At 43.3% G+C, this 21,677-nt stretch overlaps 2 protein-coding genes across 22 annotated transcripts in view; one reads left to right on the top strand and one right to left on the bottom strand.

Annotated features, from left to right (window-relative positions):
• Nucleotides 1-21,677, bottom strand: part of NFIB (nuclear factor I B) — a 419,383-nt gene that overhangs the window by 249,568 nt on the left and 148,138 nt on the right. The gene's annotated exons all lie outside the window — the stretch shown is intronic.
• LOC140847688 (uncharacterized) overlaps nt 1-21,677 on the top strand; it is a 52,933-nt gene that overhangs the window by 30,317 nt on the left and 939 nt on the right. For 3 of the 13 annotated variants that reach the window (XR_012127710.1, XR_012127711.1, XR_012127722.1), the window contains 4 exons: nt 13,602-13,819; nt 19,801-19,853; nt 20,565-20,664; nt 21,318-21,437. The gene's annotated coding sequence lies outside the window, so the exon portion shown is untranslated. Of the gene's footprint in view, nt 1-13,601; nt 15,734-19,800; nt 19,854-20,564; nt 20,665-21,317; nt 21,438-21,677 lie in introns of those variants that run through there. The other 10 variants (XR_012127720.1, XR_012127714.1, XR_012127717.1 and 7 more) reach the window with 6 other exon arrangements.

Raw genomic sequence — 21,677 nt, 5'->3', positions numbered from 1 at the left:
GGGGGAGCCGGCTGGGTGCTACTGGGAAGCTAAGTCCAAAGGTGGTTAAAGAGCCGAGTATCCTGGGTCAGGTCCACCCACAGCCCCACAGGCTTCAACCGGTGGCTGTGGGGAGTCTGAGGGCATTTCTTTAGGAGACAGAAAAGCAGAGCCTGGCGTTCCGCGGTTTGTGCCAGTGCTGAAAACACTACCGGGTGACCGCTCCGAGCAGCAGCGGGAAAGGACCTCTGCCAAGGCAGGATTAGATCTGCCTGCTTGGGCAGGTCCCCCACCTTTCCCAGCCCAGCGAGGGCTCCGCGCGCCAGGGATCTTTGGGTGAGGCGCGCAGTTTCCAGTAGCGCACAGGGTCTACACGCACCACGTGCGCCCCAGGCTTAGACGGGGATATTTGTGCCAGTGCCCCCGAAGGAGTGGAAGTCACGCAGCCACTACAAGGCTTCTGCGATGTCCTAGCCTGCGCATCCTTGCTGGGAGCAGGAACAAGTGACCCAACCCAACTTCTCCGGGCACCCTGGGATGGAAGCGTGTTGCCCCCGCTGGAGCGCCCGCTGCCTCCGTTCCACACGCGGCCTGGCATTCTGCTTTTCCTCACTGCGCACCAGGGAAAGGCATGATTCCATTATGTCATCCGAGTGCAACGCAGCCTTTCCCTCTTCGCTCGGGTGCCTAGGGCATTTCGAAGGGGGAATCTCCCAATTCTCAAAGAAATACCTATCGCTCCAAAGCCTAGCTGTTTCTGTAGTAATTACTGAAGGGGGAAAGAAAGAACCCCACTCGGGTGTGAGTTCACAGCCTGAAGCAGCTTATTTAGGCTCATTGAGCACCACCCCAAACCGCTCAGCTCGAGCTACTTCGGGAGAGGAGAGTCGAGAGAAAACAAGATTACTTAAAGTGACTCCCAGAACACGACTCTGCTTCCACAGCTCCCTAGGTGTCTGTACCTGGCTCCAGTTCAGCGCATCCTGGGCAGCTCGGCCTTTGATATTTAAGCCAGGTCAGCTCCCCACTGAAACTACCTGTTGGGATATTCCGCAGCCTAGACAACCGGCCCTTCGTTCCTTGCGTAACTCCGGCAGCAATGGAACGGTTCTGGGGTTAACACCCGCAGAAGAGCCGGGAACAACGGGCAAAGTCCGCTGCGCCTGGCAGTGCCCAACGAGCTGTGCTCGCTCTTGGGAAACTGGAAACTGTCCCCAGCGTGCACGTGTGGGGCCCCTGGCTGCAGGGATGCGCCCAAACTCCGCACGGTTCTCTAATTTCGGTAACCACGAGGCAGTGCCGTTTATGCTTGCAGCTTGCTGTAAGACTAACTTCAAAAAATCAAAAGCCTCCTGGCGGCTTCCTCGGCGCCCATCCCGGCCCGGCACTCCAAAACCCAACATTTCCCCTGCACCGAAATTCAGTTGACTACTTCTTGAAATTCGAGAAACTCCGCCAATGCTTGGACATGCTGCAACCCAAAAGCTGTTTAAAGCTCTTGAGGACGACTTGCTTGAGGGAAATCACTCTGCACTTGCGAGCAAACAATCTCTGTGTTTTTAAACAGTCTAACAGGATGAGGGAGCGGAGCTAGCAAGGGCAGTTTGAGCAATCTTGCTGGCCCGTTAGGAGGATTTTCGGAGGCTGGGGGACAGGGGGCTTGTTTTTCATCCGAACTTGTGGAAGGACAGTCCGGGCTGGGGCCTGGGGCTGAAAGTCTCATCTGGGAAGCATGCGCGCAGCCCGGGTCTGGCGGGCGCGCTTAATTACATTCTTTCGGGCAAACTCTCCAGCAGGGCTCGCCCCGACATTAAATTGGGAAGGGGGGCGTGCAGAGGCGCTGGCTGGGCTAAAGCGGGAATTTTCCCCCAGACGCAGAAAGCATTCCGTGTTGTATCTCCGAAGCGGGTTTCTGCTTTTTGATAGTGAACCCCACTATTTTGGGAGCAGTGGAACTTGAGAGAGGTGCTTCTGAGGGGCCCATTTGGGGTCCAAGGGGACGGAAAGATGTTCTAAGGCTGGGGGAATAGCGGCGCTTTATTTCTCAGGGCACTCGCTCACATCCTCCACGACCACAAAGCACTCAGCTGAAAACGAAATGGGGATAACTATTAGGACAACTGTAGGGAAGGTGAGGGGTAAGCCTCATCTTGTGCAGGCTACTCACTTTGACAGCGAAGACTGCGGGGCTACGTGGAAGCACGAGAATTTATTAATGAGACGGCTCAGAACGCCTTCTGCGCCGCAGACCCTGTTTATGATCCTGGTAGTATCAGTCTGTTGGGCCCTTAAGTCACACCCCTATTCCCGGGGGTTAGTGGCATTTCCCTTCCCCGTGTGCGTCCTTCCTGTGCCCGCTCATCTCGGCTTCATGTAGCCTAAGACTTCTCGGCGTCTGGAAACACTCTGGCAAGCTTGCCCTTCGCCCGGCACACATGCACCGGTGGGATCTCCCCGCGCCGCTGCTCGGCAGCCCGGGGACACTCCGGGGCCTGGGAAACCCGGTGTATTTTCCAGCGCTCAGCCTCGGTGCTCCTGTTTTATTTCAGTTCAGTCCCAGGGGCACAGACCCAAGGATAATAAACAATGATGCTTATTAGAGAATACAAACGGGCACAGAAAAGAACCACGCGGAAAAGCAAGCGCAGAGGCATCTTAACAAGTGGCCAGACATTCAGAACTGCCTTTGAAAGTGACTTGTAATGTACAACAGAAGGCATTTCTCTAAAAATAAAGGCGGTCGCTGAATATAGGTTTGTCAAGTATCCTGGTTGGAGCTATTTCTTTTTATTTGGTTTTTGCCTCTGGAAATCAGGTGAAGCCGTTGCCACCTCCCCAAGCCTCCCTGTAAGCCGCCTCCCTCCTTCCTCTCCCTCCTCCCGTAGATCGAGAGGCCTCATAAAAAAGGAGGGGTCTTCCAGGTGTCAGCGTACTTTGATACCGTTATGCCAGATCCCTCAAGAGTTGAAAATAATTACCTTCCTTTAGGCAGCGACAACACGGGAGATGTCATTGTAAAAGGTGTGGCCAGATAATTCAGAGATACGAAAAAATCAGCCTTTCTCTTCTTTAAAAATACGGATAAACGCAGATTCCTCTGAGTGCTGAAGAGAATAGGGGCTGGGGATTTCTCTTGAGGGGTGGGTGACTTACTTGCCTGATGGCCTTGAGAACGTCCACCCTCCTTACAATGTCAGAAAATCTTCCTGCCTGCAAATATTGGCATTCATTTCCAGGATTGGCCGTATGGCTCTTGAACAGGAAGAAGACCACTGGGTGAAGAGAAAGTCACAACCTTCCCACCCACCACACTACCTGCCTGCCCTCCACCAAAGGCCAGGTGCCTGCAAAGGCAAATCTCCGATGTGGAGCAGGGTGGAAATGAATCAGCTGTGTGTTCTAGGAATGAATCTCTATTGATTCTCAGGAGCTGGGGTGCCCCACAACAGGTCTCCCTGTTTTAGCGCCTGGGAATCTGCACCCTCTATGCCATGTCTCTCCACTCTGTTGTTGTTGTTATTGTTATTGTTCAGATAAAACTTCAGAGGCACTTTCGTGCAATTCTCCTGGGCAGCAGATCCCTTTTGACTTTATCCACAGAGCAGCTCTGCTTCTGGTGGTGCCGAGGGGAAGGTCTGGTCTCAGGAAGGCCAGCCTGGTGCCCCACACAGAAATCTCAGCCTGGGGAACTAGGCTGAGGTTGGCCCTGGCTGGACCTTGAATCACATCTCCCTCTGCCAACTAAGAGTCTCTCTTGTCCGGAAGTGATCCTGGTGCCAACTGCCCCCAAGGAACAGCCTAAACCTTCTTTTCCCACCTTCCACCTTAAGTTGATGGTCTTACTCAGTGTTCATACATTTTTGGGTCCTAGTTTCTGTATTACCTTCAGGACATGTTCAGATGTCTCTGGCTCTTTCTGCATACCTTAGATGACAATGTCTCCTAGGAAAAACTTCTGCCTGATGAACTTAAGCTTGAGAAATCTCCCTTGCAAAGCTTGTGGCTGAATTTTAGAAAGTGCCTCAGGCACTTTTGGCATTAAGCTTTGTTCTGTTACGTTCTAGCATTTTCCAAATCAACTGGCCTCTGTTGTATAATTTTACAGAGGAGGAAACTGAGGCACAGAGTAGAGACTTGACTTACTCAAGGGCATAGAATGAGCTGCACCAGACCCCAGGTTTCTTGATTTGAAGTCCATTTGTGCAGTTTTGAGGATGGTGTGATAGCTAATAATAAACTGCTGGTCAGGAAACATCCACTGTGTGCCAGACAGTGTGCAGTGCCAGACACTCTACATAAGTAACTCTGAAGAGCATCATTAGCCCCCACAAAATTTTTTTTAAAAACTATGCAAGTAATATATACATAAATCAAAATACTTCCAATAATACAAAAGGGCATAAAATGAAAGTAAAAGTCTCCTACTCTGGCCCTTCCTCCAGAACAATGTTGATATTTTTCATCCCTTTAGTGGTTTTCCCCATATCTGGTAGATGTTACTATTACTTTTTGAATGAGGAGAGGGAGGCTTACAGTCAAGATAACCAGCTGGGGTTACCTGTCTCCAGGCTCAGCACTTCCTGAGTCTCCATTAGCTCAGCTGAATAGGCAGGAAAAAGAAGTGGGTGATGCCACAGATTAAAAGAAGGATCAGGTCAGAGTTAACACTAGCCCTTCTTTCCTCTCCTGCTGCTCCTTCCAGTCTGCCACTAATGCTACAGCTTTTCACAAGCTGGGACCACAGGTGCTCTCAGTGCAGACAACCTGACGGTCATTTGTGATAGCTGCATTCCTTCCAGGCCTCAGTACGAAGGACAAGTTACTCTCCTCAGGCTCCTGTCACCTGAGTGCTGTCCGGCCCTGGGACTGAGGCAAGCTTCTTAAACTTGCAATTTCCCTGTCTGTCTCTCTGGGTTGTTAGGAGACTCAAATGAGAGACAGGGAAGGGACTGGGTAAACCTGCAAACAGAGCAGCTGCTTTTCAAAGACCTGTTTAGGACCATGTGGCCCTTCAGTTTGCAATAGTGGATTTTTATATTTCTTTGAAAAAGCGTGTGTTATGGGGATTCGAGGGTTTGCATTTTGTGTGTGTTGTGTCTATAGGGGCAGGGCTAGAAGTGTGTCTTAAGTGGAAGGGGATGTTCATGTATCTGTGAAAGATGGGAACACTGAGTCTTTGGAATCAAACACGTGGGAAAATGTGGAGTGGATTTCTTTCTGCTGGAGAACACAGAGAACCAAGCTGGTGAGGGCAGAAGGAATCACTAACATGTTTGAAGTGCACAGTGGGCTGGTAAATGGTATGGCTAAAAGGTGGTGAAGCCTGTCTCTTTGGGTCGGTGTCCACTCCCCAGGGCTGATCTTAGACTTTCAGGAAGAGGGTGAGAGTAAATGCTGAGCAGCACAATCGTTCTGAAAGCAGAAACTTCACTTGTTATTTTTATTATTTTTTTGAGGGGCAAGCAGGGATTTTAGAAAATGGGTGTGAGAATTTTTCTGGGAAGCTAGTCCTGTCCCTGAAGCTTCTTCATTCTGGAAGAATCTCTAGAAACATCCTGAATCTCGGGTTCTCCAAGGGAAAGCAAATGAGAGGCTGTGGCCATAGTCTCCGAGCCTTTGCGGAGGAGGCGCTGCGAGGGAGGGGCTGGTGTCCCTGAAAAGCCCTTCTAGAAACATGTGCAATACCCTGCAATATACACAAACCTGAGGCGGGACAGAGGGAGTATCTGAGCATTCCCGAGGAAGATGAAATCAGCTTTAAGATGAATGAAGAGCGCTGGGAAGCGGGTTGGTTCCAGCGAGAAACCGCGAAAGGAGGGAAAATCAGGTTTTCTTGAAGGCCCAGCCGGCTTTCAGATCCTGCCCTCAATGCCTGTGTCAGGACAAAGGATGCTGCGCCCCCTGGTGTCAGACTGGAGGTGGGCACCCGCTAGCTGCTGCGGAGACCCAGGGACCAGCTGGAAAAGTCCACGGGTCAGATGCCTTTTCTTCTGTTTGCTAAGGAAATTGAAGTTGAAATAGCCTTTGCTTCTCAGCTCTGGAGTCTAAATAGAGACTCTGGCATAGAGACAACGGGTTTTGTTTTGTTTTGCATGTAATTTAGGCCAATAGGACAATGCCTGTTTAGAAGTCCCCGGCCAGAAAGAAAAGACCTGTATTTTAGGTGGAGCCCTGGTCTGGGGCAAGTCATTAGAACTTTCAGAACCTCCCTCCTTGTATTAAACCAACCAGGTTAGAGTAAGATGTTTTCAAGGTCTTTTCCAAGCTTTAATACTGGTATTTCTTAGATAATCATTACACTGTTTTCCCAGAACCTTATAAATTTGACATTATTCTTTCTATTTATATGGAGGTGCAAATGTTATGTTTCAGCATCACGAGTTCCCTGATTCTGAGCAAAGGTTTTGTGTCCACTTTCCTTTTAAAAATATGCCTTTTTACAGTACAGAAGCCATCCCTCCACCTTTTATAGAGCCTCCTGCAAAAATAGCAAAGTGAGCAGGTCTTCAGTCTCTGCTCTGTTTCTTTTAAAAATAAAGTACTAAAGCGTTGTGCTGGAAATTATGCTACTAAGTGTTACATGTGGTAGGTGTGAATATATGCTTCAATAGTTCCAGGCACAAGACCAAAAACTTGCCCAGAATTAGCAGAGTTCTCAGATATAATCTGGCTAACATGTCTACAAATAGGTACAAAGACCAATTTGGGAGCAGGCTCTCTCTAAAAGGCTATATGGTTGGGATTCCACTAAAATTTAAGGCTGTCCCTTGTATGGTCATATGACTTTAAGTAGCATCAGCCCTGGGAAGAATGATGTTATTGCTGAGAGTTCCCTCCCCTAAAACCTGCAAACCTTATCTCCGAGATAAATAGTCAGTTATATCTTATGGCTGTTTCCTCTTTCTGCACTGCACGCACACTCTTATCTCTATGTAATGGGTACATTTCAGCTTTTTTGTTTTTAAGAAAATGATGGTAGTCCCGGGAATGAATCCTTGTGGAGCAATTTTAGTTTTGCAGATGTGGACGGTTATGTGCAACCATTGTCCTATAAAGGATGGGGTCACTGTTCCATATGTTCTGTGGGGATGAGCTGGTCCCTCTATATGAGAGAGATGAGCAAAGAGGAAGAACAGCAGCACAGAGAGATGACCAGTGACAATTGTTGGCCAGGGACTAGAGCAGTGACTGAGCACTGGCCCTCTCCAAAGTGAGCAGCTGTGTGATGGGCTGAATTGTGAATTCCAAAATTCATATGTTGAAGCCCTAACCCCCCAGTGCCTCAGAATGTGACTGTATTTGGAGACAGGGCCTTTAAAGATGTTATTTGGGTAAAAGCAGGTCATTAGGGTGGGCTCTAACCCAGTGTAACTGGTGAAGTCTTTTTAAGAAGAGATTAGGATGCAGGTACAGAGGCAGACCCATGTGAATACACAGTGAGAAGGCAAGCCAGGGAGTGACACCTTAGGAAAAAAAGCAATCCTCCTGACACCTTGATTTCAGACTTTCAGCTTCCTGAGTCGTGAGAAAATAATTTCTTAAGTGATTCATGCTGTAGTACTTTGATATGGTAGCCTTGCCAACTAATCCAAGTGGCAACCTGGCACCAGCCAATTGTGTTCAATTTGGGAAGGCCAGCCTAGAGTCACCAATTTTTTTAGTTTTTAAGAGAGGTTAAGAATCTTTTGCCTCTCGAATGCTGGCATCAGAGCTAGCCTCGTGGACATGGGACACGGGCAGTCACCCAGGACCCCTTACTAAGAAGAGACTCTGCATTTGATTTAATGATCTGCTGTCACCATCTTGAAATTCTTAAATTTTGAGGAAGGGGCCTGCATTTTCATGTTGCGCTGAGCCCCACAAACTATGTAGCCAGTCTGTGCTGATGGCTAACACAAATACAAAACAAAGTGCTGGTTAAAAGTAGGAGGTTGAAACAAAATATGCCTGAGGTTGGATGCAGCATGGGACACTGGTAGGAGCTTTTTGTAGCTAACTAGATTAAGACTTCCTATTCACTGAGAATCCCTGGGAAAGAATTTATGGCCCCCAGTGGTTTTCTAAGTGTAGGAGGAGAGGCACAGATACTACCCAGGTATGAGTCCCTAATATTCTGCATGAGCTAGTGTGGCCCTGACCCAGATTTTTTTTTTTTCCCCTCAGAGATGGGCAATGAGAACTTCAAAATATAAGAATACGTCAAGTCCCAACACGAGGAACAAGTGTTTGGTTTGGGGTGGAGGGCTGGGTGGGCACCGTACATGGCTGATGCTGGATGCCATTGCAGTCATCCACCCATGTGCTGGAGTTGGGCTTTGGGAAACTGGAATGAACATGTTCCCGGGAGTGACCAGATGGAACCGGAGAGGCAGTGCAGTCCCAGGTAAAAGCAACGCAGGGACACAGCGAGTTACAATAGTGAGAGGGGCTAACTAGACTCCAGTTTCCTGACTGAAGTTTGTGAGCAAGACTCTCTGTTCTTTGGGCCAAGCCATCCCCAGGATTCCGGAGGTGCTCCCAGCTGGGCTGGGTGAGGAGCGCTGAGCTGCAGGAGTGAGCTCTTGCCTGCTTCAAGGTGGATGTGTGGGCTTGATTCTATGCGAGGAGGAGAGGCCTTTCCATGGTGCACACCAAACCAGTTGATTATTATTTGAAGGGAAACTTTTGTCCCTGGTGAGAGGAACCTCAGTCCTCAGGGACTAGAGCGATGGGTTATTACTGGGAGATCTTGTTTTTAAGGATATGCACAGATTTATAGAAGCTTGCTGAAAATATTATAGCGGAATGTTCGGTCAGGAGGTCTGCTTTTCTAGTTCTATTTCTGCCCAGCACAGGCTAACGGGAGAGTGTAAATTTTAAAAGAAATCATTTCTTATGCACATTTATGCCAAGCCTCTCAGGGGAATGAGTGAAAGACTGTTCGAGACAGTGACTTTCTTGAAAGAAAGTTGCTATATAAATTAGTATAGAGCTTTTTTTTTTTTAATCCATCACAGGTCTGTGGGATATGCTGAGGAATTCTTCCATTATGCAAGGGAGAAGATGAAATTCTCTACTGGCCTCTGTCAGGGAAACTAAAAATTTCGCCTCTGTCCTATAAGTTTCCCAGGCCCCATGACTGATTTCCAGGTCAAAGAATAAGGCCTTATCTTTATTATTCTTTATACCTTGCCCAGGGAGACTCCCTGAAGGAGCACTGTGACAGGCTGGTCACTGCGAGCCTACTGCAAGGAGACCAGATCTTAGGTGCAGCAGGGGGAATCCAATCACACCTTCGCAGGGGACCCCAAGCCAGCTCCTACCTTCTCCCGACAGACAGCGCCTCTGTCCTCCCTGGAGTGCAGGAGCAGAACTCCTTTGGGCCAGGCCAGTCCCTGGATTCTCAAGGGATTGGGGTGGTGACCCAATATTTAAGAGGACTGAAATTCTATATGTGGCATTTCTGATTTAATTCCTAAATGATATTTCCACTAAACATGTGGAAAATAGGAAAACTTGCTAAAAACTCTTAAAATACTACTGGTTTCAGTGAATTGAAAACAATGTTCACATAAACACTTGTCCACAAATGTTCACAGCAACATTATTCATGATAGCCAAAAAGGGGAAACAGTCCAAATGTCCACTAGCTAATGAATGAATAAACAAAATGTAGTATATCATACAACAGAACTCTATTTGGCAGTAAAAAGGCATGAACTATTGATAAAAGTTACAGTGATGAACCTTAAAATGTTATGCTAAGTAAAAGAAGCCGTCACAAAGGAACATGGACTGTATAATTCCACTCCTATGATACTCATAGAATAGGCAGATCTATAAAGAGAAAACAGACTAGTGGTTGCTAAGGGTTGGGAATCAGAGTGGGGGCGCTGGCAGATAAGAGTAGAGTGGTATAGAATTTCTTTTTGGGGTAATGAAATGTTCTAAAATTAATTGTGGTAGAGTTTGAAAAACTATGAAACTTTGAATTTTGCACTTTAAATGGGTGAACTGTATGGTGTACAAATTATATTTCAATAAAGCTATCAAAAAATTTTAAAGAAATGAAACTTTTAAAAGGACCATTGGCTTATATCTCTTTCTGAAGCTGATCTCTTTGGGATACCTGCATCCAGGCTTAAAAACAGATTTTATGGACTAAAATGAGAATGTGAAAAATACCAATTCTCCCTCAGGTGGAGACAGTCTAATTTGCAGATCCATGCATAGCTGCAGTACTGTACCCATGAGCACTTTGAACTTGGCTGAAAATTTTTTCCTTTAACCTGAAATCATTAAACTATGTTTAAATGATACTAGAGTGACTTTGTTGTTTTTGTCTTCCCAATATTCCCTTCCCCAATTTCCCCTTAAGCACTAGATATCCGCTTAAGGAACCACCCACCTCATTTTTAGTTCATGTGGTTTGAATGCGACTGACCCTACACATTAGGCTCTACAACTCAGGACTGACCAACCAGCAAATTCTATCCAGTGGTGTGCTAGAGCTGCTCAGACCAAACTCATCTGAACCAACCGGTGAATTTTCAAGAATTTTGTGAACCAGTTGTTAAATATAATCACTATTAACATTTAAAGTATGCACAATTATAATTAAATAAGTTATATTCAAAACAAAGTTAATAGGCACTTAAAACTCATCATTTCCTAACTGAGTACATTTTGCTCTGATCTGTGCTGCCGAGGTTGCTTCCATCTGCCCGGCGGGCATGTTAGGAGCAGTGTACGAGTGTGCTGCTGTGCGTCTCTCCCTGGCTCCAGGTCCAGTGACTTCCTTTTGGTAGCTTGAAGAGGGCCATCATGGTGGTATTTATACACAGAATTAGGCAAATGCTGTATGATAGTTTTCTCCATGTAATGCCAAGGAGATAGTTAAACCTTTGCCAGCTGTAGTGGGTTGAATGGTGGCCCCCCTCCCAAAAGATGTTCATGTCCAATTTTGTGAATATGACCTTATTGGAAAAAGAGTCTCTGCAGCTATAATTAAATTAAGGATATTGAGATGACATCATCTTGGATTATCCCAGTGGGCCTTAAATACAACCATGTGTGTCCTTATAAGACAAGGCAGAGGGAGATTTGACAGACACACAGAGGAGATAGATGGATAAGAGGAGGAGGCAACATGGCCACAGAGACAGAGCTTGGAGAGATGCAGAGCCGCAAGCCAGGGAATGCCTGGAGCTACCAGAAGCTGGAAAAGACAGGAAGCAGAATCTCCCCTGGAGCCTCTGGAGGGAGCACAGCCCCAACACCCTGATTTTGGATCAGCAGCCTCCAGAAATGTGAAAGAATAAATTTCTCTTGTTTTAAGCTACGCAGTTTGGGGTAATTTGTTATAGCAGCCACAGGAAACTAACACACCAGCACACCACTGCAGGACATTACATGGTTCCAGGACAGGCATGTGACAGAAGCTAGGACAACAGAGGCCAGCTTCAATTGTAAAAGAAACATTCTCCTTCTGGGGGCTGCTGAGTGGTTCCATCTTTGCCACCTCATTTTCCTAAGAATGAAAACAGCACAGGAAGTGGTAAAGTTGGGATATAGAAAGAATCCAAACAACATTTGAGAAGCTGGTTCTAGTCTACCACTGGAATTTTTTATTATGTGAAAAAATTAACTTCTTTTCTTTTTAAATCAAGTTCTTAACCAATATAGACATGTTAATTTTCAGAGAAATTTGAAAGTGCTCATTTGCACAGATAGGTTGTAAATATATACCATTGCTATCGATTACTATTTAAATCAGGCATAACTAAAAAGACGATCAGGAAAATATATGCCAAACAGTGAGCAATCTAAACTCTCCCTGAATTCAATCATGTTCATTTGTTCTATAAACACTTATTGAGCCCAACCCTGTCTAAATCATTCTATTCAGGACAGATATCCATATATTAAGAGCTTACAACTCATTTGCCAGTAAGGAGTTTAGTATAGACCACATTATTGAGGTCACCAGCAGTATTAGCTTTTCATTATATAGTCCACGTTTTTCTGGACAGTACTAAATGCACATAATTTCATTATTTTTTCTAAAGAGAATTTAATGCACAATGAGAATATTTCAACTTCTTTATGAGATTACATTGAAGTACACTCACAAATCATAAAAAAATATTTTGGCAAATTGAATGTTCCTGGGCTGGGAAAATAATCTTATACTGATTTTCAGTGACACTGTACCTTTGGTAATTTTGTACCTCTCAGGAATTTTCATTTTCCATTAACCTTAGTAATTTGTTTGTGTGGACAAGCATATTTCTGAAAGGATCATTTCACAGAAAATCCCAGGGACAGACATAACCATATCAAACATTTCTAAAATAATGGAAAAATCTGTTCACCTGCAGTATTTTTATCTTGTCATTTTTTCAGTTCAAGGATTTTAAAATTAATTTTGTCCTCCATAAGTCTCTCTCTTTCCTCTACTTTCAAACACCTTTGTCTCTTCTGCAAACATTTTTCATTTTGGTTGAACTCCCAGTCAAAGTTTTTAAATCTAATTAAACTCAGCAAAGTTGAACTCAGATAACATTTACAGTCAGTTTCTTGATAGTTAATTAACTGGGAGCCCATCTTTGGAAATTAAAAAAAAAAAAGCAACCTGAAGGTTGCTTGCTGCTAATAGAACCCCTTACTAAAAATGATATTACTAGCATTAATAAACTAATGCCCACTTTTAATTGACTTAAAATAGAAATGAACTTTGAAATGCAAATATCCAAACATATTATTTTTTAGCACTTTATATTTGCTAGTAGCATTATTTATCAAAAAGAGAATTAAGTATTTTCAAGGCAAACCCACCGCCCAAAATAAAACCATAAACCATCATCGGAGAAGGTAAGCACATTCACTATGATGAGCATTTTGTAATGCAAAATCACTATGCTGTACACCTGAAACCAATGTATCAACTATACTTGAATTTTAAAAAAGCCATCAAACACATAAAGAACAAACAAGCAAACCACACACCCACATTTGTGAGGCACAGGGAGTAAGAGATCTCACTAAGGACATAGCATACATTAATCAATGAATAATAATTCAAGTTTACTCTCCCACTAGTGTAGAACAATCCTCCCCTCTTTGCTACAAAAAAGGTAGCCCCCAAAATCTTTTGGCAGATTAGTATCTCATTTCCAATGTAGACTTACAGGAAAACACGACGAAACAAAAAGGTAGCTTTCTGATTCCTCATTTTTATAGCCCCCGAGAAGCCTAAAATAAAAACTGGGAATGCTTCAAGTTTACGAAAGACAGGTGTAAACAGACTCAAGTGATTAGGAAGCCACTTGCTATTGACAAAAGCAGTTTTCAAGTATTACACATTACTGCTAATGTGAACTAAAGGGAACCCACACAAGTTTGCTTTTTTTCCCTAAACCTAAAAAGATACTCACCAACATAGTTGAAATACAAACAACCGGGGGGAAAAAAAATCAGTGATTTCTTCCCTTTATGCCAGAGATTACAAGAGTTTCTTTACACTAAATTATTTTCTTCATGTGTATAACACTGATAGAAATCTAAGTGAACTGATATAATTAAGTAGCTCTGTGGCTCCAACATTAAAACGCTTTTTCTTTTCTTTTAATCAAATCCCTCAGATTTGCCCAAGAATCTGAGGAAAGAACAACCTTCTAAAAGGGAGGCCGGGGAGACTTTTCCAAGCTGCCTGGACAAAGAATTGGAATGACTACGATAGTGAACCGTCCTGCCTTGGACCTGAATCTAGATTGATGACCTTATAAATCTTTTCCAACACTGACTGCCATAGTTTTATGAGCATCAAGAACTGGGTGTCTGCCATCAGCAACAAATAGAGGTTCTCCGGAGCTTATATATCCTCAGAAACTTGACTATCCCCCAAAGAGCATAGATCACACAGTCCCCCAGGGCTCAGGGTGCTGCCTCTAGTGATTACCACATGTAAGATGGAAACTCCTCTCTGGCAGGGTATTTCTATTACTCTCCCACGTTATTTCGGCTTAAGAACTCTTGAGTCAGAGCAAAGCAGATTGCTGAGTGGCTAACGAAGCTTAGCTTATGGGCCCCCTCCTCCTCAGGGGCCCTGTCCCAAGCCCTGAAACCCAATTTTGTATTTGTCATTTTGCATTCCTTTTATTAAAAGAGTCCTCTTAATTATAAAAGCTAAAGACCTTCCCCGCAAACAGGGATCTGCCCCTAAGCTAGGTAAATCTCACAAATCTTAGGTTGATAAACATATACAAATTAAACACAAACTCCTCTTCATTTTTTATGAACACCCCCTCACCCCTCGCAACTCACTGTTAAAAACAAGACCTCTTACTAGAGTCTCTGGCCCTCAGATGTCCTCTCAACTACAACAACAGTTCAAAAATTGGCACAATTTAAATTTCTTCTCTTTAGCTTCTCCTTGAAACAAGCTAATTATTCCAATGGCTTATAGACACAAGGCCAGAATTCCACGTGTGGTCCTCTTTTTGGTCAAATGGCATCACTGTTCCAATGTTGGCTAAGTTTGGTTTCCAGTAAAGTTGATGGATTTAGACTAGGCTTCCACACTTTCCTAACAGGGCTCTCAAAGGACCAAGCTACAGACACATTTGTGTGTGTGTGTGTGAGATACACACAGACACCAGTAACTTGAAATACTATAGTCATTAAGCATTGAAGGTAAAGATCTTCTATAATCCCATACATCTGAGAAAACCAGATAACATTTTTTCATGGCATATATTAGAATTTCATTTAATATTTTACAAAAATGGGATTATTCTTCAACTTTGAAGCATACTATTTTCCCCCTAGCAATATCTCAGAGACCACTCTCCATGCCAGTTTGTAAAAAGTGATCTTTTTGATCTTCTTTTCAATGGCTCCATGGTATTGTGACTTATGGCCCAACCCTACTTTCCTTAACCAGAGGACTGTTAATGTGCTTTTGAATTCTTTCCAGTTTTCCCAATAACAGATATTCTAGCAAACATCCCTTTACACTTACATTTTTGAGCAGTTGTAGGAGTATTTCTCTATGATGAATTCCCAGAAGGTGAATTATTATTGGGTCAAAGGACATGAGCATTTCATTTTTAATAGTATTGCCAAATTGCCCTCCAATAATTTTATACTGATTTACACCCCCAACCACACTGGAGGAAGGAGACTGTTTCCCCACCCCCTTTAGCAACATTAAAATTATGCAATTTAAGGATGTCTGATGTGGGTTAGGAGTTAAAAGCTTCAGTCTGTGGAGCTTTTTGCCTTTGAAGGCTAACAAGGATATCAAAAGTCTCCCCCTTTTTCAATGAACCCCCTGTTCTGAGTGAGCTGATACCCAGACAGATATCTAGCTAATGCGAGAGATGAAAATTCTAACATCTGATGCTTGCACCTAGATGGATTTATTAGAGACAATGTGCTGTGGAATGTACAAGTAAATGTGTTAGTTACAGAATATTTAATACCTATATTATTAAAGAAATATAAATCCATCCTGACTTCAGCACAGCTGTTTTAACATAAACGATACATTTACTCTTGTATTATCAGAATATTTACATCTGCAAAGGTCCTTGATTTCATCCCTATGTTTACTGGAGCAAAGTGACTTGAAAACTTTATTCTTTAAAGATATGTGAAAAGCGACTTTCAGTCAGCCCATTAAAGAAAGGCAAGGTTTGCCAACACCCAGTCTTCAGGAGCGTGTTTTGAGGATTACTATGGTTTACATCTCCAGATTAAGGATTGTTGGGCATTAACCGACTGGGAAGAAACTTCAGGGGTTTATCCAGTCAAAATATCTTGGAACTCTGCTACACCAAGCCTTGGGGTTGCCTCAGGGAGATGGAAGAAGTTGGAGGAGAAGTAAGGCAGGCAGGGGTTAAAGGTGCATGGTCTTCCAACCCTAGTAAGAGCACTGCCTGATCTATTCATATGCTGGGTTATATATGGTGTTACCTGGAGCAAGTTGATCTCTTATTTTCCTCATCTATAAAATAGACACCATATCAGTACCTACAGTAGTGAAGATTAAATACTATCCATGCAAAGTGCTTAGCCCAGTCTCCTGCATATGCTGAGGGCTGACTAATATGTGTTAATTTATTATTTAAGATTTTTCCTTTGAAAACGATTCTGCTGCCAAAAAATGGATTTCAGAACTACCCATTTATTTTTGGCATCTGTAAAATGAGGTGATTATTTCAAATGGAGTGGTTTTTGGTTTCGTTCTTTTCCTGATTCCTTGTCCAATAATCTTAACTCTGAGACTCCAGTCCATTTTCATGGAGATGGCTGGCGGCTTTGAGGATAACTAGCCTCCCATACACCAGGTGTCTCCACTCACCAACAAGATGGTCAAGACCGCAGCTCCTCTATGTGCCTTTATGTTCATTTACAGAAGAAATCAACCTTGCGAAAAAAGTTTCCCTTGTTCTGTCAGAGAAGGTCCCTGCAGGTTCACCACGAGAACTGAACACGAGAGTTGTAAAATGTTAGAACTGTTGCCTAGTTGCCATCTCGTCCACGATTATGAGGACAACTGAAAAGAGTTCAGAAATGAATAGTTAAACCTTGTAAGACTGGCTGAGTTTTCTTTCTTGGCCAGACATTTTCAAGAGTATGAACTCTTCCAACAAACATACGTTCTTATCAAATCTTTTCTTAGGAAAGGCTTATCTTTGTGTAGGGGAAATTTTCAAGTTTTCCTAATGAATCACAGACATGAGACAGGAGGGGCAGAGCTTCAACTTCAACTATTTTCCTCTTTGAATGGTCTATCATGAGACTGAAAACCAGGAAGTAAGGAACAAAACCTTCCAAACTGGGTGTCTTTTCTACCCAAGAACTCCACCCATGCCAGTCACTGCGCCACCTGAGAGCCAGACGTGGGTTTGGGGAGGGGCTTCTCCATGTCAGGGCCATTTGGGGTCTGTGGTAGACTTAGGAACAAGGAGATGTAAAAGCTGTAGAATTAAGGGTTGAAAACAGCATTTAATGAAACCCCTCCTTCCAGACGCTCTTGATCAAAGTCTATCCTTGCACTAAGACAATCGATCTACAGTTGCATACATAAAATTTTGGCATCACTCTGTCCTCATTGCTTTCAGCAGAGGCTTTAGACCTCCAAAACTGGGCATTGTCCCAGAACTGAGATCCAGTTGCATTACGCATACCAGAAGACACATTACCACAGCCGAGGCCCGTGCAACCACTTTCTTTTAACCTCGCGTCTGTGAAAAATTACTTTCCAAAAAAATAAGTGAAACCCGATGTCTTCTCCGGGTGGTTATTTTTGCGCCTATGAAGTCAATAAAACTCTCCAGATTTATTAGACAGCCCTGCTGTGGAAGACAAGACCACTTCCTATTCCTTAGCAGAAATGTGTGCCTTTCCCTTCTGTAACCTTCTGACCACAGATTTTAATTTTATTCATTTATTTTATTTTTCCCAGAAAATTTGTCATAACCCTCTAAGATAAGTGGGTTGGCCTGCACTAAAATCCAAATCTCTGGCATCCCAGAGTGACTCCTCTGGCTTTTCTTCCTTCGTTCCTATTTTAGAGTGGCCCTCTTTTCTTCATGGCAGAATTAGCAAAGAGTTTGGCTGTCTCTCCTTCCATCACGTTTAGCATGAAATGTAACACCTACCAACAGGTTATACTCCTGTGAGAGCCCACGGACAATGGGTTGATGACCAGGATAATGACAACTCGACTGAATTCTATTTAATGGAACAGTATTTATTGAGCTCCTACTATATATGCTACGGCTCTCCTGGGTATAGAGATGCAAAGATGTAGAGGATAATATGGATTCTTTCAAGGAGCTTAGAGTCTAGCAAGAGAAATAAACATGTTAACAAATAAAAGTCATTTAGTGTGACAGGTTCCATAATGAACAGAATCTTGTGGGACACAAAGACTAGAATGGAAAGGCAATGAAAGGCTCCTCAGAGGGAATGACTCTTAGGGTGTGTGTTTAAAGATGAGAAGGAGTTCATTAGATGAATTTCGGGAAGGGCACATTGAGGGATGAACATGTGTGTTACGTCTTGTACCTAGTGTGGTGGAAGGAGAGACAGCAAAACTCCTTGCTAATTCTTGAGTCATTCTTACCTTCTTGAGTTCAGCTCTAGTTAGTAATAATTTCTTGGTGAGGTTCACCTCCCAGAGTCTTCTGGAGGTGAACTTCAGCCTTAACAACTCTAAGCTAGAACTCATCAACCAGCTCCTACCCTCTCCCTTCTCCATCTTCACCCTTCAAAACCCTCCTTTCCCTTGTATCTTGATGGGTGGCCTCTTTACCCACCCAGGCACTTAAGTTAGAGATTTTGGATGCAGTCTTTACTCCTCCCATTTTCCTCAGGCAACTGGTCACCAAATTTTATTGTTCCTACCTCAAAAAAGTTTTTCAAGTCTGACTTTTTATTTGTAACTCAGCTGCTACTCTGTAATTCAGCACTTGACTGTCTTTCATCTGAAGGGTCTGGGCAGCCTCCTGATTGACCTTCTTACTTTCAGTCCTTTCCCTCATCAGCCTTTTGAGGGCAAAATTATCTTCCTATAACACAGAGCATATCAGATACTCTCCAGCCCTAAGACCTTTGGTGGTGCTTCTTCACCTTCAGGATGTGCTCCCTTACTGTGAATAATGTATTTAAACCAAGCCCAGTCAGATTTTCCCACCTCTGTACTCATATGTCCTTGGCTTTAGCTATACTGAACCACTTTCTATTCCCCAAACACCCAACACACTTTAGGACTTTGTGCCTCTCTTCGAACTTCTCTGCCTAGAATGCAGCCTCCTTGTTAGCCTTGAAAAATCCTGCTCATTCTTTAAGGTTCAGCCTAATACTCCATCTAGGGTGAGGTCCTTTCCACCTCCCCCATCTGACTCAAGGAAGTCATCATAGCAGTTTAACACTTTCATTAAAGTGAGTTCTTTTTGTAGGAGCCTAAAGTCAAGGATTACTTAAATCATTGATATAGCCCCAATCCCCATGTAAGCAAAGTTTTTTTTTTGTTTAAGGAGAAAGAGCACACCAGTTTTTTAAAAATTAGGCAAATGACAGTCTAAAAGGTAAAAGGGAGATAAATCCTGCAGAAGTTGGGATAATATTGGATGTTTGGGAATTTTGGTCTAGCCCACAGTAGGAACTCAGTATATGTGAGTTAATCTGTGAACAAATCTACTTTATGAACCCTTGACTTTGCTCTGGACACAACCTTGCTTAATAACAAAGGTAAAGAACAGCTATGAAAAGGGTAGATTAGTCTCAGGATCATGTGAAATTGGAAATCTAGTAAAATCAGATCACTCCTAATAGTGATGTTTTTCAGACTTGGATGCTTTCTTACCCTGATATGGTCAACCTCACTGTAGGGTGTTTAAAAACCCTCCTTGGAGTTCTACCGATTTCTTTGTTTAAAAAGTAATTTCCAACCAGCCAGAGGACCAACCTTTTTTCACCATTGTATAAAGCCTCAGTTATCTCTGGAACTTTTGTCATCTTTTCCATCTTTATATTTCTGATTTGGAAAAGAGTATTTTTACTTCTCTTTTGCAGGAGAAAATGCTAGTGTGAAGAACTGTAATACTAAAAATTTCTAAGTTCCCATTTCTTAGGGTACAAGGATCCATAAGGTCTACAGATCAGATTCTTCTTGAAGGATATTCAGGGGTCTACAGGACCTATTTCAAAGGAAGTCAGATCTCACTGGGTGGGAATCAGGGCTCTAGGTTCTAGTTCTGACCCAGCTACTAGTCACTTGAGTGATTTTTGGGCAAGTCACTCAAACTTTAATCCTCTTCTATGTCCCAGGAATTGGAAAGGCCACAAATATGGAGCATCAGGGCCAGATTTGGACCATAGAGGTACGTTGTTTACCCCTTACAGTGTTTGAATGAGGTGACAATTTACCTGGGAGGTTTTATAAAAGAATGTAGGTTTTTATTTTCCCTTGAGAAACGGAAGATCTGGCAACAAGGGTCCCCTATTCCTACTCAGTTTGTAGTAGCCATCCTCTTTAACAGGGCATGGGCTCTCCAGGGCCCCAGTGACCTCATCTTTTTCTGTTGCCCTCATCTCCCTACACAAAGGCAAAATACAAGTTGCTATTTGTCAATGTAACTGTACTGGTTGATATTAAATGTATTTAACTACCAAGGCATGGAGACTGACCCATCAGAATGGATGCCTTTGTTCTAGAACAGCATCCTGGCGATGCCCTGTTCTCCCCAGCTGCGGGATCATGGGGAGGTCCAAGAGCTGAATGGAGAAAAGGCAGGGGTGGGCATCAATTAGTGGATTGAGAGCAACTTCTAGGCACCAATTGGTGGGGACAATGCTAATCTCACGTGCATACTACCCTCATGTAAGTCCTGCTTGAACTATTGTTTTCTCAGAGTAGAGAGAAAATTCTGGTACCCAGGTCTCTTATTGAAAACAAGAACATGAAAGAAAACTAGATGGAAAAGGCAGAATGATTTGTCTTGCCCTCGGTTGCTTAGTTTATTTACCAACTGGCCACTAAAGCATCTGAGTTTGATTTCCTAGTACTAACCAATGTATAAACTCTTTTCCAGACTCAGCATAAGGAGCCTCTAATTTTATCCACTTTATAAATGGAGTGAAAATTCTGCATATCATCCTGAAGAGTTTTGCAAATCATTGTACAGAATTTATGTAAGGTCTAAAACATTGTTAGAAATAATAAATCACCAATAAATTGTCTCCATTTTCTTATTGGGCTTTTCAATTTTAAAAGCACTATGATGTTCCTTTTTTTTCTCTTTTAATTTAGCCATGGCTATTTTTCAAGTGGAATTAATGACCAAAAGCTAGCCTCATTCTCTAATTACAGTAAGAGACACTAGACAGGAGTTGTTCCAGACATTGACCCATCTTGGCTCAGAGAGAGGCTCTGGGCAGTTTTACTATGTGCTGGCTTAGTACCTGGGGCCAGGAAACATCTGTTGTAACATACAGTCCAGCGGGTGCTCTGCTTAATTATAAAATGGCATTGCAGTGTCCCTTAGAGTTGCCCAGCCTTTGCTTCTAATACTAGACTATCAAGCAAAATGTAATTCTTGATGTTCTATGAACAGAATGTCCAACCCAACTGTTAAAATGCTTTGAAAAGAATGAAAAAGTTAATTCTTTACCTTTGGGAAAATAGGTGTAGGGAAAGACAAAACAAAGAAATGGTTTCTGAAAGCAATAGAGAGGCTTAGAAATGAATGGGTGATCCTTATGTAGGGAGTGGGGAAGCTGATTGTGGAATGACTCATGCTTCTAGAAGGAACTGTTTATATAGTGCTTCCTCCTCTTCATTCCAGGGTCCTGTTTGGAAGGTCAGGGACAATGACAACTGAGAAGCAAGAGAAAACCTGGAGAAGAGTGGAAGAACGCTTGGAACACCAAAAGGCTTGTTCACCTTGAACAGGCAGACACATTCTGTAATAAGTTCATGCAATCAGTTATGGCCCAGGACTTAGAATTTATTCTCGGAACATGTACATTTGGGAATTCTTCATAATGCCGTGAATCTCTTGTTAGCCATTTGAGAACTTACCTTTCCAAATCCTCTTATAGAGCCTATTGTCGGCAGTGTCTGCTTAGGACTATCATTTGTCTCATAGCTTGCTGTAATCACTTCCAGACCAGTGGTATATTTATGATTATAATGTTATAGAGGA

The sequence above is a fragment of the Manis javanica genome, chromosome 2 (genome assembly GCF_040802235.1).
Source record: "Manis javanica isolate MJ-LG chromosome 2, MJ_LKY, whole genome shotgun sequence".
Lineage (NCBI taxonomy): Eukaryota > Metazoa > Chordata > Mammalia > Pholidota > Manidae > Manis > Manis javanica.
This window is presented reverse-complemented; position numbering and strand designations above follow the sequence as displayed.